This window comes from Arachis ipaensis, chromosome B07, assembly GCF_000816755.2.
Source record: "Arachis ipaensis cultivar K30076 chromosome B07, Araip1.1, whole genome shotgun sequence".
Classification (NCBI taxonomy): domain Eukaryota; kingdom Viridiplantae; phylum Streptophyta; class Magnoliopsida; order Fabales; family Fabaceae; genus Arachis; species Arachis ipaensis.
The window spans coordinates 22,946,106-22,960,587 of NC_029791.2; the positions used below are offsets into that span (position 1 = coordinate 22,946,106).

The 14,482-nt window shown below is 35.2% G+C and overlaps 1 pseudogene; it reads right to left on the reverse strand.

Moving 5' to 3' along the window:
• LOC107607030 lies at nt 9,208-12,093 on the reverse strand (annotated as a pseudogene).

Sequence of the window (14,482 nt, forward strand, 5' to 3'; positions counted from 1 at the left end):
GAGAGAGAGTCTGACGTGAGGGAGAAGAGAACGCGAGAACTAGGGAAGGAGGGAGGCTCTATTCCGTGCCGCCATGCCTTCACGCCGCCGAAGGAGGTCACGTCACCGTCAGATCTGAAGCCGAGGAGCCGAACGCCGTCGAAGCCGCACCGTCGCATCACCGTGGCTGTGCCTCCGTCGAACCCGTCATACCGCCGCTGCCATGATGTCATTGCTGTCGCGAGGGAGAAGAGATGCGTGAGGAAGGAAGCTCGTAGGGGAGAAAAAAGACGCCGCCTGTGCTGCCAGCTCCGTCGCGTCTGATCTCCACTGTTGCCGTCGAAGGTCCGTCGCCGAGGACGTGGAGAGGAGCCGCCGTTCATGCTTGTCGCCACCAAAAGAGGAGCCGCTGCCACCGTCGATTGTCACTGGAGAACACACCGTACCGTCGTGCCTCTGGTCGCCGGAATCACGGACCGGAGAGAAGGGGGCTTCCTTTCCTGTTGCTGTTGCCTCGTTCTTTTATTGTAAGCCATCTCTGTTTTGAATTCCATTGAATTCATTTCTGTTTTTGATTCCATTGAGTTTGAATTCTCCATTTTGCTACAACCATGGTCACTGTTGTTGGAGTTTAATTGATTTGGTTTCTGTTTTTATTTGAATTTTGATTTGGTATAATGCTGCCTGTTTTGGTCACTGCTTCTCTGAGTTTAAATGATGGGTTCTCTCAGTGATAATATTCTAGATGATTGAGTGATACAACTTTTATGTAAATTAAGATTTATGACACTCCCTGTAAACATAGAGATGGATTATCACACTTCACCACCCTAAAGATACTGTAAACATGGAGATGGATTATAACTGGTGACTATTTCCTTATGAGGAGTAGCATTCTAGAGTTATGCATGAGTTATAGAGTTCATGAGTATGTCAAAACCATTGTCTATGCCACTAACTGTGGCAACGGTTTTTCTGTTACTGTTGCCTTAGGTAAAAAACCGTTGCCTTTGAGCATTGGTAACGGCCGCATATACCACAGGTCAAAAACCGTTGCCAAAGCGTTGCCTAAAGTTTTGGGAACGGTTTTTCAATCTACGGCAACGGTTTTTGACCGTTGCGAAAAGCCTTGTTTGTTGTAGTGCCACCAATCTCTCCTTCGTGTTATGCTCTTCATTTGACTCTCCACATGTAGCCATGGGAGTTCCTTGAGTATTCAAGCATTGGGATGCTAACTGGTTTACCACCTCGTCCAAGGCGGCCGTGAATTGTTGCACATCCCTTTTTATCTCCTCTTGTCCTTGAACAATAACATTAAGGATGTCATTCATTGGAGGTTGGGGTGGATGGAAGGGTTCATCATTTTGAAGGAAGGGTTCATAGTAGGAAGGTGGTTCTTCTTGGTAGAGTTGTGGTGGTTCAATATTTTCCATTCTTTCCACTTGTTGCACAACACACTCCATGGTTGCTTGAAATTGATCCAATGCTTTCTTGAGACGATCCCTTGACTCTTGTTCCTCTTGGATATCATGAGTAGGATCATATGGCTCTTGGATTGAAGGACATGAATATTCTTCCATGGGAGGTTGTGGTGGAAAGTAGTGTTCATCTTGTGGTTGAAAATTTTCATATATTGGAGGTGGTTCTTGGAAGTATTGAGGTTGGAATGGTGGTGGTTCTATATGTGGCTCATATGGCTCATATGGTTCTATCATGTTGTGGTTGAAAATTTGTATACATTGGGGGTGGTTCATCTTGGTAATAATATGGAGGGGTGGCTCTTGAAAATATTGATGTTGGGATGGTGGTGGCTCATATGGCTCATATGGTTGTTGGAATGATGGATATGGATTAGGGTCATATGAAGGTGGTTGGTAAGAAGGGACTTGTGAGTATGGTTGAGGGTTATGTTGAGGATATGGCTCATAGGCATATGGTGGTGGTTCTTGAAAGTCACAAGGATGCTCACCATAGATATTTGATTGGTATGCATCATAGAATGGCTCTTCTTCATAGTTTATTGGTGGAGGTTGTTGCCATGAAGATTGATCATATGCATATGGCTCCTCCCACCTTTGATTATTCCATCCTTGATACACATTCTCATTAAAGTCCTCATTTCCTACAACATAGTTAGGACCAAACTCATAACTAAAGTGAGAATTCATGATAGCAAATTCAAAAATAAAAGGCACAAAAACAAGGAGATAAAATCTAGCTACTAAATCAAACAAGCAAACTATTCACAATATTCACATATGTACAATAACCAATAACACAACACCATTGCAATTCTCCGACAACGGCGCCATTTTGATGATCGAATTTGTGACGGTTTATAATTTCACAAATAAAATCTCGTTGTAAATATAGTTTCTAAACCAACAATAATCCTTTCATACAAAAATTTGTTTGTCACAAGTACAAATCCCTAAATTTATAAACCGAAGTATTGAACCTCGGGTCGTTCTCCCTAGGAATTGCAACAAAGTGTGTTGTTATTGGTTATGGGTTATGTTTTGGGGTTTTTGGGATAAGAGGCATGAAAAGTAAATGGCAATGAAAATAAACTAACAACTAGAAAAGTCTTGGCAAGGGTTAGTGGTCAAGGATCTCTATCCTAATCACTAACCACAACATGAGAATTGGCAAGGATCAACCCCATTAAGTAATCCTCTAACAAGTAAAGGAAAGTCAAATGAGCTATGTCAATCCAAGTCCATAAGTCCTAGTTCTCCACCAAATCAATTAGTTAGATCTAGAGTTAATGGCTCCCAATCGCCAATCACTTGGACATTAGTAACTCAAGAGTTCCTAAGTTACCTTCCCAAGCCAAGAGCATAAAATTATACTCTAAAATCCAACCAAGCATTTTATCAAACACTTGGAAGGCACAAAAGGAACGCATAGTAATATGGCAAGGGAAGTAAATCTACACTACTCAATTGCAAGGAATTAAACAACAACAAATCAAATAAGCAATAAAGGAACATGAATCATAAATTGTATTAAAGGAAAATGGAAGAACAAAAGTGCATCAACATAAAAGTAGAGAATTACATGAATTAAATGCAAAACTAAAGAGAGGAAAAGTAGAAGAAGAAGAAGAATTACAAAAGGAAAAGTAAATCAAAGCATGAAATTAACCTAGATCTAGGAATTCCTAATCTAGATCTAACCTACTCCTAATTCTAGAGAGAAGAGAGAGCTTCTCTCTCTAGAAACTAATTCTAGCTACTTCTCAAGCCTAAACTATGACTAATGATCAAAAGTATGTTAATTTCCTTTCAATCCTTGGCTTAAATAGCATCAGAAATGAGTTAGATTAGGCCCACAAGGCTTCTAAAATCACTGGCCACGAGTTGCATTAAGTGAACTATGTGCAACCATCGGCGTGTACGTGTACCATGCGTGTGCGATCACCTATCCACAATACAACTATGGAAAATCTTATATCATTTCAAAGCCTCGGATGTTAGCTTTCCAACGCAACTGAAACCGCATCATTTGGACCTCTGTAGCTCAAGTTTTGATCGATTAAGTGCGAAGAGGTCGGCTTGACAGCTTTTGCGATTCCTTCATTTCTTCATGAGTTCTCCATTTCTACATGCTTTTTCTTCATTCCCTCAACCCAATCCTTGCCTCCTAAATCTGAGATCACTTAACAAACATATCAAGGTATCTAATGGAATCAAGGTGAATTAAATTTAGCTAATTTAAGACCTCAAAAGCATGTTTTCACTCTTAAGCACAATTAAAGGAGAATTTACAAAACTATGCTATTTCATTGGATAAAAGTGTGAGAAGGCGATAAAATCCTCTAAATTCAACACAAGATAAACCCTCCAAATGGGGTTTATCAAGCGCGTGGTGGCTAGCCACTGCATCTACCCAGGAAAACTCATATCTCAGATAAGTGGAAATGCATAAGCCAATAATTAATTCAATATCAATCATTTATTATCAATTTTTTCAGTATACATAACACCATTATCATTCCCACACTTTCTCAACCACAATTTATTACTTCAAAACTTTCTTCAGCATCAATAGGAGTGGCAATGGGTAGGGTAGGGTAGGGTTTGGATCCAACCCTAACCCTACCCGCGGGTTACAAAAAAGATACAACATTATTATATAACTTGATCATAATTTAAAATAAAACTGAATTTTATGTAAAAAATATTAAATTATCAATTAATGGTTTTCTTTTAGTGGTTAAGGATCTTTTGCATTTAGTGAGAGGTCTTTAGTTCAACATTCACTTAAAACATATTTTTATATAAGTATATAAGATATACATATATAGAGTGCGGGTTGGTCGGGTAGGGTTGAGACTCAACCCGCACCCTACCCTACCCACTGCGGATCGGGTTGGCAACCCTACCCGACCGGGTGGGGTCGGATTGGGTACCCGCGAGTAAGGTAGATATTGCCATCCCTAAGCGTCAAGTTAACTCCTTCTCCAAGTTTTACCCCTTTTCATGATTTAAAAACTAAATTGAGACTTTAGGAGGTAAATATAAAGGTTTGAAAGTTAGAAAATAGGTTGAAAATCGTAAAAATCCATTCTTTTCAAAAACAGGGGTTCCGCGTACGCATGCTATGTTTTGCATACGTGAGGCTATCATTTACCCAACTTGCTTACGCAACCATTGTCCACGTACGCAAGCCCCTTGGACAGAGGAGATGTCTTGCGTCGCGTGGCACTTGCCTGCATACGCGAGCCTGTAAAACTCCCCTCTCGCATACGCATACATACGCCAGAATTTTTAGCATTTTCATTCCACACAACCCACAAATTCATCATAATATCATCTCATCCTCACCATTCATCATCATCACCAAATATCACAAGCATTTATGCACAATCTAATGTTATACTCTACTCAACATTTTCATCAAGATTACTAAACACTAACATAATTACACATTCCAACCTATCCTATGGTCGTCTAGCCTAAGTTTTCACATGACATTATATATTATCTATGAGAAACCAAAACTATACCTTGGTTGATTTCTCCTTAAGCCAAAGACACCTCAATTTCACTGTTCCTCAAGTGTCCACAGCCCCAAAGCCTCTCCAAGCAGAATTTCAGCCTCCAAGGTTCAATCTCCAACTTTCAATATCACCACTGGACCTTAATTCAACATAATTCAATATGTTTCCATATCATGTCACCACAATCAACATCAAAGCTTACTAATTCAATAATCCACAAGGGTTTTGAGGGTTCTTACCTTCCTCAAGCATCAATAGAACAAAACCCAATAATTTTCTCAAGCTAATTGAAACCTAGAACATCAAAATCACATAATCTATCAAATTGAAAACCTCAAAATTTTGAATTTTAGGAGAGGAAGACTGAGTGAGAAATTGAGATTTTCTTATCAAATTGTTCGGTGGGTTTCGTAGAGCTCGATGCAGTGGGGCGATCGGAGCTTAGGATTGGAAGTTATGGGAGATTAAGTGAGAGGTTAGAGTTTGAGCTCTTGCCCCTTCCCTTTCATGGAGTTTCAGTGTGTTTCCCTTTTGACTTGGGGAAGAAGAGCTGAACTTCATGTTTATATATTGGGCCACAGGCCCAATTTGGATTCGATTCAACCGGTTCAGTCCGTTGGCCTGGTTTTGAGCCAAATTCTTTAAAATTATTATTAAAATTCATTTTTTAGTATTTCTACCTCTTTGGATTAATAAATTTTAATTTCCTAATTTTTTTATTAATAATTAATTTATTGGCTAATTACTCTTTAATTACGCAAGGTTTACATCCTACCTACCTAAATAAGAATTTTGCCCTTAAAATTCAAATTTAGTTACCTGAAAATAAGTGTGGATGGTCCTTCCGCATTTTGGATTCAAGTTCCCAAGTATGTTCTTCAATTCCAGGCCGATTCCAAACAACTTTGACTAATAAAACCTCTTTTTCGCGTAATTGTTTGATGCTGGTATCGTCAATTCTAATCGGAGTTACTTGAAGTGTTAAATCCTCTCTCAATTGAACTGATTCGGGTTTTAAAATGTGGCTAGCATCAGAAGTGTACTTCTGAAGATGCGACACGTGAAATACGTCGTGCAGGTTCAAAAGATGCGGTGGCAAAGCTATCAGATACGCCACCGGCCCAATTCTCTTCAAAATCTGAAATGGACCGATGTAACGAGGGTTCAGCTTCTTTGTCTTGATCACTCTACCCACTCTGGTTGTTGGTGTAACCTTTAAGAATACATGATCTCCTTCCTCAAAATCTAAAGGCTTCTGCCTTTAGTCGGCGCAGCTTTTCTGGCAACTTTAAGCAGTAAGAACTCTATTTCTGATTTTCTTAATCTGTTTAGTGGTTTCAGCTACTAACTCAGGCTCTAACAAACTTTATTCTCCTGCTTCATACCAACATAGTAGAGATTGGCACTTTCTTCCATACAGAGCCTCATACGGAGCCATTCCGATTCTCGACGCAGTGGGTTTCATAGAGCTCGACGCGATGATCGCATAGCTGCAAACGATGCGGCGATCGGAGATCAGGATTGGAAGTTATGGGAGATTATGTGAGAGGTTAGGGTTTGAGCTCTTGCCCCCTTCCCTTTCATGGAGTTTCAGCGTGTTTCCCTTTTGACTTGGGGAAGATGAGCTGAACTTCATGTTTATATATTGGGCCATGGGCCCGATTTGGATCCAGTTCGATTTGGATCCAGTTCAATCGGTTCGATCTATTGGCCCAGTTTTGAGCCAAATTCTTTAAAATTAGTGTTAAAATTCATATTTTTAGTATTTCTACCTCTTTAAATTAATAAAATTTAATTTTCTAATTTTTATTAATAATTAATTTATTGACTAATTACTCTTTAATTACACGAGGTTTACAATTTACTCTATCTAATTCACAACTACATTGCAAGTTAAATGGACTAAGCCAAGCATCATGATTTTCCTCAATTTTTTAGTATTTTCATGGTTAATTTTAGAAACTTCAGTATTCATCAAAAGGTCACTTTTTAATTTTAATATTGGAGAGATGGTTGTGTTTTGCTTTGTTATTAGAAGTTGGTCTGTTTCACTCAGCTGTGGAAGTCCCATTCAAAGAACTCAGAGGGTCGATTTTCATTCACATGAAATCGGACCCTCCGATTTGTACATCCTCAAATATGAACTTATCACTCTAGAAATCTGATTCTTAGATTTTCATTGAAAACTTGCCTAACCCCAAATCTAAGCCTTAGATTTGGTTTTCGCAATTAAAAAAAAACACCTCCATATTGAATTAAAATACCCAAGTTTTCCATAATTAAAGATAACACAACAACAATTTCCATCAAAAAAATTGAGCCTTCTAGCACACCATACCCTTTGAGGCTCATTTCTTTAGTAATGAAAATTGTTGTTGTGTTATCGTTAGTCATGGAAAAGTTTGGTGTTTTAATTCAATATGGAGGTGATTTTTTTTATTGCAAAAATCAAATCTGAGGTCAGATTTGGAGTTAGGAAAATTTTCAATTAAAATATGAGGGTAAGATTTTTAGAGTGATAAGCTCATATTTGAGGGTGTATAAATCGGAGGGTTCAATTTTTGGGTAGTTAATTTTTTTTATTTTCACCGTAAGACAAATCGGTAAGTCAAATTTTCAAATAAAAAAAATTTAAAATTCAAAATTAAGAAACTTGTGGGTATGTGAACGAAAACTGACTCTCTAATTTTATTTGAATGAAAACTGACCCTCCAATTTCTTTGAATGTGACTTTCACAGCTGAGTGAAATACACCAACTTTCAATAACAAAGCAAAACACAACCATCTTTCCAATATTAAAATTAAAAGAAAAAATGACAAATAGGTCCCTAACCTTTTGTCACGCGAAAATTTTGGTCCCTAGATATTGGAAAATTCATTTACGTCCCTGATTTTCTGAAAACCAGGACATTTAGATCCCTCTATCCAACTAAGATTGTGAAACGTAATGAAGATATCTAACATAGATGTCGTTATGCTGACGTGGCCATAATGACGTCCCACGTGGATGTGGTAGAAAGGTTTAACGACAAAAAAGTCCCCCAACCCTAAAACGGCGTTGTTCCTGTCTAAACCCCCTCCTAAGATCGTCCCTGACTGCCGGCCGCAGCTATGAGAATGCATTAGATGTTTGATTAGTTTTCTCTGAGAAACTCTCATAACATTCCTTTCATTCATTAGCATCTTTATGGACGAACCGTTGCTGCAATGCGTCTTTGAACTCAGCATTCAACTTACCCACCAAACTCGTCTAAACAAGGATTTCATTGTCAAATTACTTCGAGTAAGCATCACCTTCTCTCCCTACCCTTATTCTCTACGTGACATGCGTGCTTCAATTTTATGTTCCTTTCTGTTTCTTTTCTGTCCATTTTTGCTTTTAAAATTCTAGCTTGGTTAATGAGGGCAGAGTTGCTGGTCTAACCAATGGTGGCAAGGCAGGCGATGTTCATGATTTTCCTTTGAAGAAGGATGGTGCAAAATTTGGTTCAAAGGGAATGTAACAGTGGATTGCAGGTGAAGGAGAAAGTAACCAATGGATGATGACAACGAAGAGGTTGGGGGCAGCATTTCTGTTTCCAACCAACGACAGCAAGGCAATGTGCATTCAGTGAGCGTTGAAGAAGCCATGGAGGAGGAAAAAGGTTCAGCGAGCATGAGAGGGAAGATGGGTTGCAATGTCGGGCCGAGTTTCTGGGTTGAGCATGGAACGGTGTTGTTTTAAGGTTGGGGGACTTTTTTGTCCCTAAACATTTCTGCCACATCCATGTGGGACACCATTATGGCCACGTCAACATAACGACATTCACATCAGACATCTCCATTACATTTCACAATCTCAGTTGGATGGAAAGATCCAAGTGTCCTAGTTTTGAGAAAGATATCTGGCAGTGGAAGCATACCTACATTCACAATCACCATCTTGATTTGTTGTTCTTAATTTTAATGTGTGATTCTTTAATCTTCTTCAACCAAAATCTACCAAATTCTTATTTTAGGCTAAATAACAACTCTCTGATGGAGCAAAGGTTGCAAAGTAATTTTGGTATGTAGGAACCAAAAGCTTGGAGTTCTATTTATACTTAGCTATTAGTTTTCATTAAACCCTAAAGGCCCAAGTAAAATAGAATATCTTATTTTACTCTCATTTAAACCCAAATCAAAAGTAATAATGATTTATTCTATTTAACATTCAATACAATAGTAATTACTGAAAACAAAATCATGTATTTGTTTTCTCAACCAGACTTATGTCATTTTTGTCTTTTCTGTAAGCTTTTTCCTTCCAAATGTTTGAAACTTCTTCAAAGGTCAATCCTTTTGTCGCTGGCATGTAGATGATCACAAAAATAATTGCAACCAAAGTGACTCCCAAGAGAATCATGAAACTCCCACCAAGCCCTATGGCATCAACTACTGAAAGAAAACTAATAGACATCATAACACTACAAATCCAATTCACAATTGCAGACATGCCACCACATATTCCTCTATACTCTTCAGGTTAAATCTCTGAGTTCACTGCCCATGGCACAAGACCCATACCAGGGGCAAAGAATATGATATACAAAGCCAAACCAACGATCGCAAGCCAAGCATATACTTGACTGGCATTGACATGTCCTATAATAAAGCATGCCACAGAGAGGATGGTCAGGGCTATAGCCACACCTAATAAGCTACCAAGAGTGAGCATTTTGCGGCCTGAAGCATCGATAAGATAGATTCCAAGAATTGTGCCACCGGCATTCAAGCCAGAAACAATGAGGGAGAAGAATAATGCAGCGTTGTTTGATTTGAACCCAGCTAATTGGATGATTATTGGACAATAATACAAGACAATGCTAATACCGATAAATTGCTGGAATGCTTGAAGTCCAGCCCCACATATAAACGCAACTCTAATGTCTTTCAGCTTGAACACATAACTGTAGTTAACTTTGACCTTATTTTTCTGTTCTTTCTCCAAGTGAAATTCGAGAATCTCAATCTCATCTTCTAAACGAGGTTATGGGTAAATCTTGGATAGAACATTAGCGGCTGCTTCTTTCTTGTTCTGTAGGTTAAAGAAAAAAATTCACATACAAGAAGAATAACAATGAATTTGGAACATGTTTTACATGTATTGACATGTATAGGTTTTACCTTAAAATAGAGCCATCTTGGGGATTCGGGGAGGAAGATCATAAAAACTACTTGGACCACTGCAGGTGAGCCTGTAACTCCGAGCATCCAACGCCACGTACCCAGGACCTACATGCAAAAAAATGATTTTATCAGGAAACTATTTTTACGAAAAATTTAAATTGATAGGAGGTGTATGAATGATTATATCTCTAATAGATTCTTCTACTAAAAAACTTATGGTGTGTTTACCTTAATTTTTGCATATATAAGTCATTTTTCTCTTTTTATTTGTCTTATATTAAATTATTTCTTCTGGAGTCAACAAAGTTTAAATTCTAGACCTTCAAATTATAAAAACTACGATACCAGTTGTAAAATTACTTCCCCCAAGAATTTAAGTTTAAAGAAAAAATACATAAATAATTACATTTCTAATAGATTTAATTAGATATTATAAAATTATGACTGAGTATTTAACAGAAAAACTATTATTATTGTTGTTACTCTTCTTATTAACAATCCAGTGGTGATTAGCAAATTATGTACGCTTACCTTTGTCAAACCATAATTGATGACAAATGAAAGAAATTGTCCACCAATAATCATAAGAGCATTGAAGCCAACTAATCCTCCTCTTATTTCAGATGGTGATACTTCTGCAATATAAACAAGAGCAGTAACGGAAGCTGCACCAACACCAAGGCCAACCAAAAAATGGCCTATTATAATAACACAAGGATTTAGTGTAATAGCCATAATAAGTGATCCTACAGCAAAACAAAAATTTGCTACTACAATTGCCATCTTTCGCCCTAAAGCATCATTAATGTAACTGCCAATGGTAGCACCAAATATTGCACCAACCAAGGCCATAGCAACAATAAGTTCCTGCAAATATAAACACATAATTACACACAAATATATAAAACATAAAAATCAAAAGTAAAGTCTATGGTTATTATTATGATGATTATGGTGACTATCATATTTAAATGTATTATTTGATAATAAAAAAAATATTATTTTAAATTTTACAATACTTGTCCAAAATTAAAATTACTGTGTAGACGCCATAACAATAGATATCATATTAGGCGCCCAAGACAAAAATTAACATTCATGTATAGGTTACCGAATTCTTCTTCTTTTCCTTGTCTTTTTCATAATTTTCAATCAATCCCAAAAAGCCTAGCATTGTTACGTTTTAGTGGGTGTCTTATTCTTTTTCACTTAGATCTTGTGTTTGTAAGATTTTTTTTTTCTTTTTGAAGCTTTATTTTAAGGTCATGTGAAGATGATATCATAAATTATTAGATGATTTGTCATTTTGATTGAATGATCTAAGAGATTGCAATTATAGAAATAACCATCTTATTTTAATAAATGCTTAATTTTTTTTTAATGTTGAGCATTTTCTCAATTATCAAAAATAAAAACTTTCTATAGTCAAAGTGTGTAACTTAGTAAACCTTTTTGCTTATTACCTGAAAAAAATAATTATTCTTGACATGCTTGAAATCCTCTTTTATATACAAGAGGGCACTTGATATCACACCAGTATTCATTTATTGATCAAATAGAAACAAATATGAGCAATTATGTGGGTATATATTCCTAAAAGAAAAATATAATAAAAAAATTATAAAATAGTCAATATTAATTGATTTTTCTTGCAAAATTATTTTTTTAAATTTTTATCTTTGAAAAATTTAGAGGTTAAGATTAGAATTGTGTAAAGAGTTTAAAATTCAGGGTTTTAAATTTAGAATTAAAAAAATTACTAAAATTAGCTTTCTAATTGAACTCAAATGCATATATATATACCAGTATCATAGCCGAATAAAAGACCTCCAATGCCAGCAGTGAAAGTAATTGCAATGATGTAAGAGTTTTGAAAAATTGATATTCTACGCTCAGGATGTTTTTTTAAGTAATTGAAGCATCCTTCTCTCATAGAAATATTTATATCTGCTGCTACCATTTTAGCTTGCTCCTTGATTATCAACTATGGTTATACATACAAAAGATGAGACATCATTTTATAGAGAATACAAAGGTTAATTCTATGGTGCCTATGACTTAGTGCCTAAATTTTGCCCAACTTTTTTTTGTAGTAAATTTTGAATTTTTAAAAATTATTTATTTTTATATCTTTTAAATTAAATATTAATTTTTAACTCTTTTTAGTAAATAGACACCATCTTTTAGGCACCATAACATTCACCGAATACAAATGCTTAGTTTAGTATTCTAGTTAGTTCTCTTTTACGAAAATTAGTTATATTTAAAGGGATTTTTTGTTTATTCTAAGTAAAACTGGCTAAAAATCCATCACTTACAACAATGTACAAATACAAAACAATAAAAAATAAAACTGATTAAAGATATTTACAACTGTAATAAGAAAGACAACTCTTCTATTGTTATAGCATGAGGTAAAATTAAATTATGAAAGGAAGAAGAGGTTTAATTTGTTTTATTTACTTTTCTTGGTAAGTACTTAAACAATCAAAAGGGTGTAATTGGATGGAAATATTTATGTATTTAGTTAAGGCATTTTCACTTAATTAAAATTTAAAAATATCGTATTTATTTATATTTCTTGTTTGAAAAAATTGAAAAAAGGGTGTACTTGGATGGAAATATGTATGTATTTAGTTAAGGGATTTTCACTTATTTAAAATTTAAAAGTATCGTATTTATTTAAGTTACTCATTTGAAAAAACAAATTGATATTTATGTCTTATTTAATTTTATTTATAAATAAATCTCAGTAGTTAAATAAGAATATTTTTTATTTTGAATATGCGAAAAACCCATGTGACTACGAAAGAAATTTAAATAATGAAAAATATTAGGTTCATCCTACATATATAAGAACTCAAGTCTTAGAAAATATCTCATTGACTTACCAAATTGACTTATTTCAACATAACAAAAGATACAACAAAATTTTTTATTGGTCGATTGCGTCATCAAGTCCTATTATAACATGTTTATGTAATAATTCTTTTAATCTTTAGAAATACTTGATAACTACATTATTGATGCACAATTTAGCCCTTACTTGTTGTTATATTGAGTTTATTTTAATTAAATTATTATAAATAATTAATTTCAATTGTCAGTTGGCTATGAAGTACCAACACTTTTTTTATTTGTCGTGTTTTCGTATCGGATACATTTTAGACACGATACATATTGATATTTGTCCAACACCCGTATTTTTTGTGTCCAACTGTATCTTAATAAAAAATTAAAAATTCTTCTCCGAATACAATTGGATACACCTAAATACTATCACGTGTTTGCGTATCTAATCTTATTCTTAACATGTATTCTTAAAATGAGTTTAGAAATATTATATATTATTAATATTAAAACAATATATTTTAAATATTTTATATAATTATAAAAAAATATTAAAAATAATTTATATTTTAATATCAACAAAATATTAAAATATCATTACAATTTATTTAAAAAATACTTTATATTTTATATATATGTCGTGTCCCTTCTTTTATAAGAATTTTAAATTCACGTGTCCACATGTCCTATGTCTCGTATCGTGTCGTGTCCCGTGTCTGTGTCAGTGTCCATGCATCATAGCCAATTGGCAATATTTTTTTCCAAAGCTAGTCATTTATTAATTTCATCAGATAAAATGAATATAGTGATGTCCCTTCCTTAGAAGATTTTGGCATTTCTTCCTCGCTAAATTGCCTAGACTATCATTGCTGCCATCGTCAGGTCCTTCGTTCCTTGTAGTCGTCTTCTTGCAAGCTAACCCAGTTCTAACCAACACCACTATGGTTCTTAATTGTCATTGACTATTGACGCCGCACCGAGGTTGAAGATTTGCCAAACCTATTTCGCAAGGGGACAGAGCACTAAACAATGAAGAGTCTGTCTCTCCTTAGGGCACAAGTCTTTTACATTTTGGAATCTTTTGTGGATGTGCTGGACTAGAATCCTATTGTAAAGTAGCCTCCAACGAAGATCTTAACTTTTGGAGGGCACCGCAAATCCCATAGAATTCCCTCAATTTGAAAATAATTTGATATAATTGCATAAATTTACTATGTTAGTCACTATCAGGTATGTATTGTCATCAGTGTGGTATCACTTAACGTGTCATATCACTAAATTTTGATATTATTATTAGTAATAGAAGTGATAGAATGACTAATATGACTAGTTTAAAATTTTTTAAAGATGAATTTGATTAAAAAAATTCAGAGACCAATCTAAAAAATGAATTATTTTAAGACAAATTTGACATTTTACTCACAAACCAATACATATAAGTATATACAAAGACACTATATTTTACATGAGGCCAATGGCGGAGTTTGAAAAAATTTTGG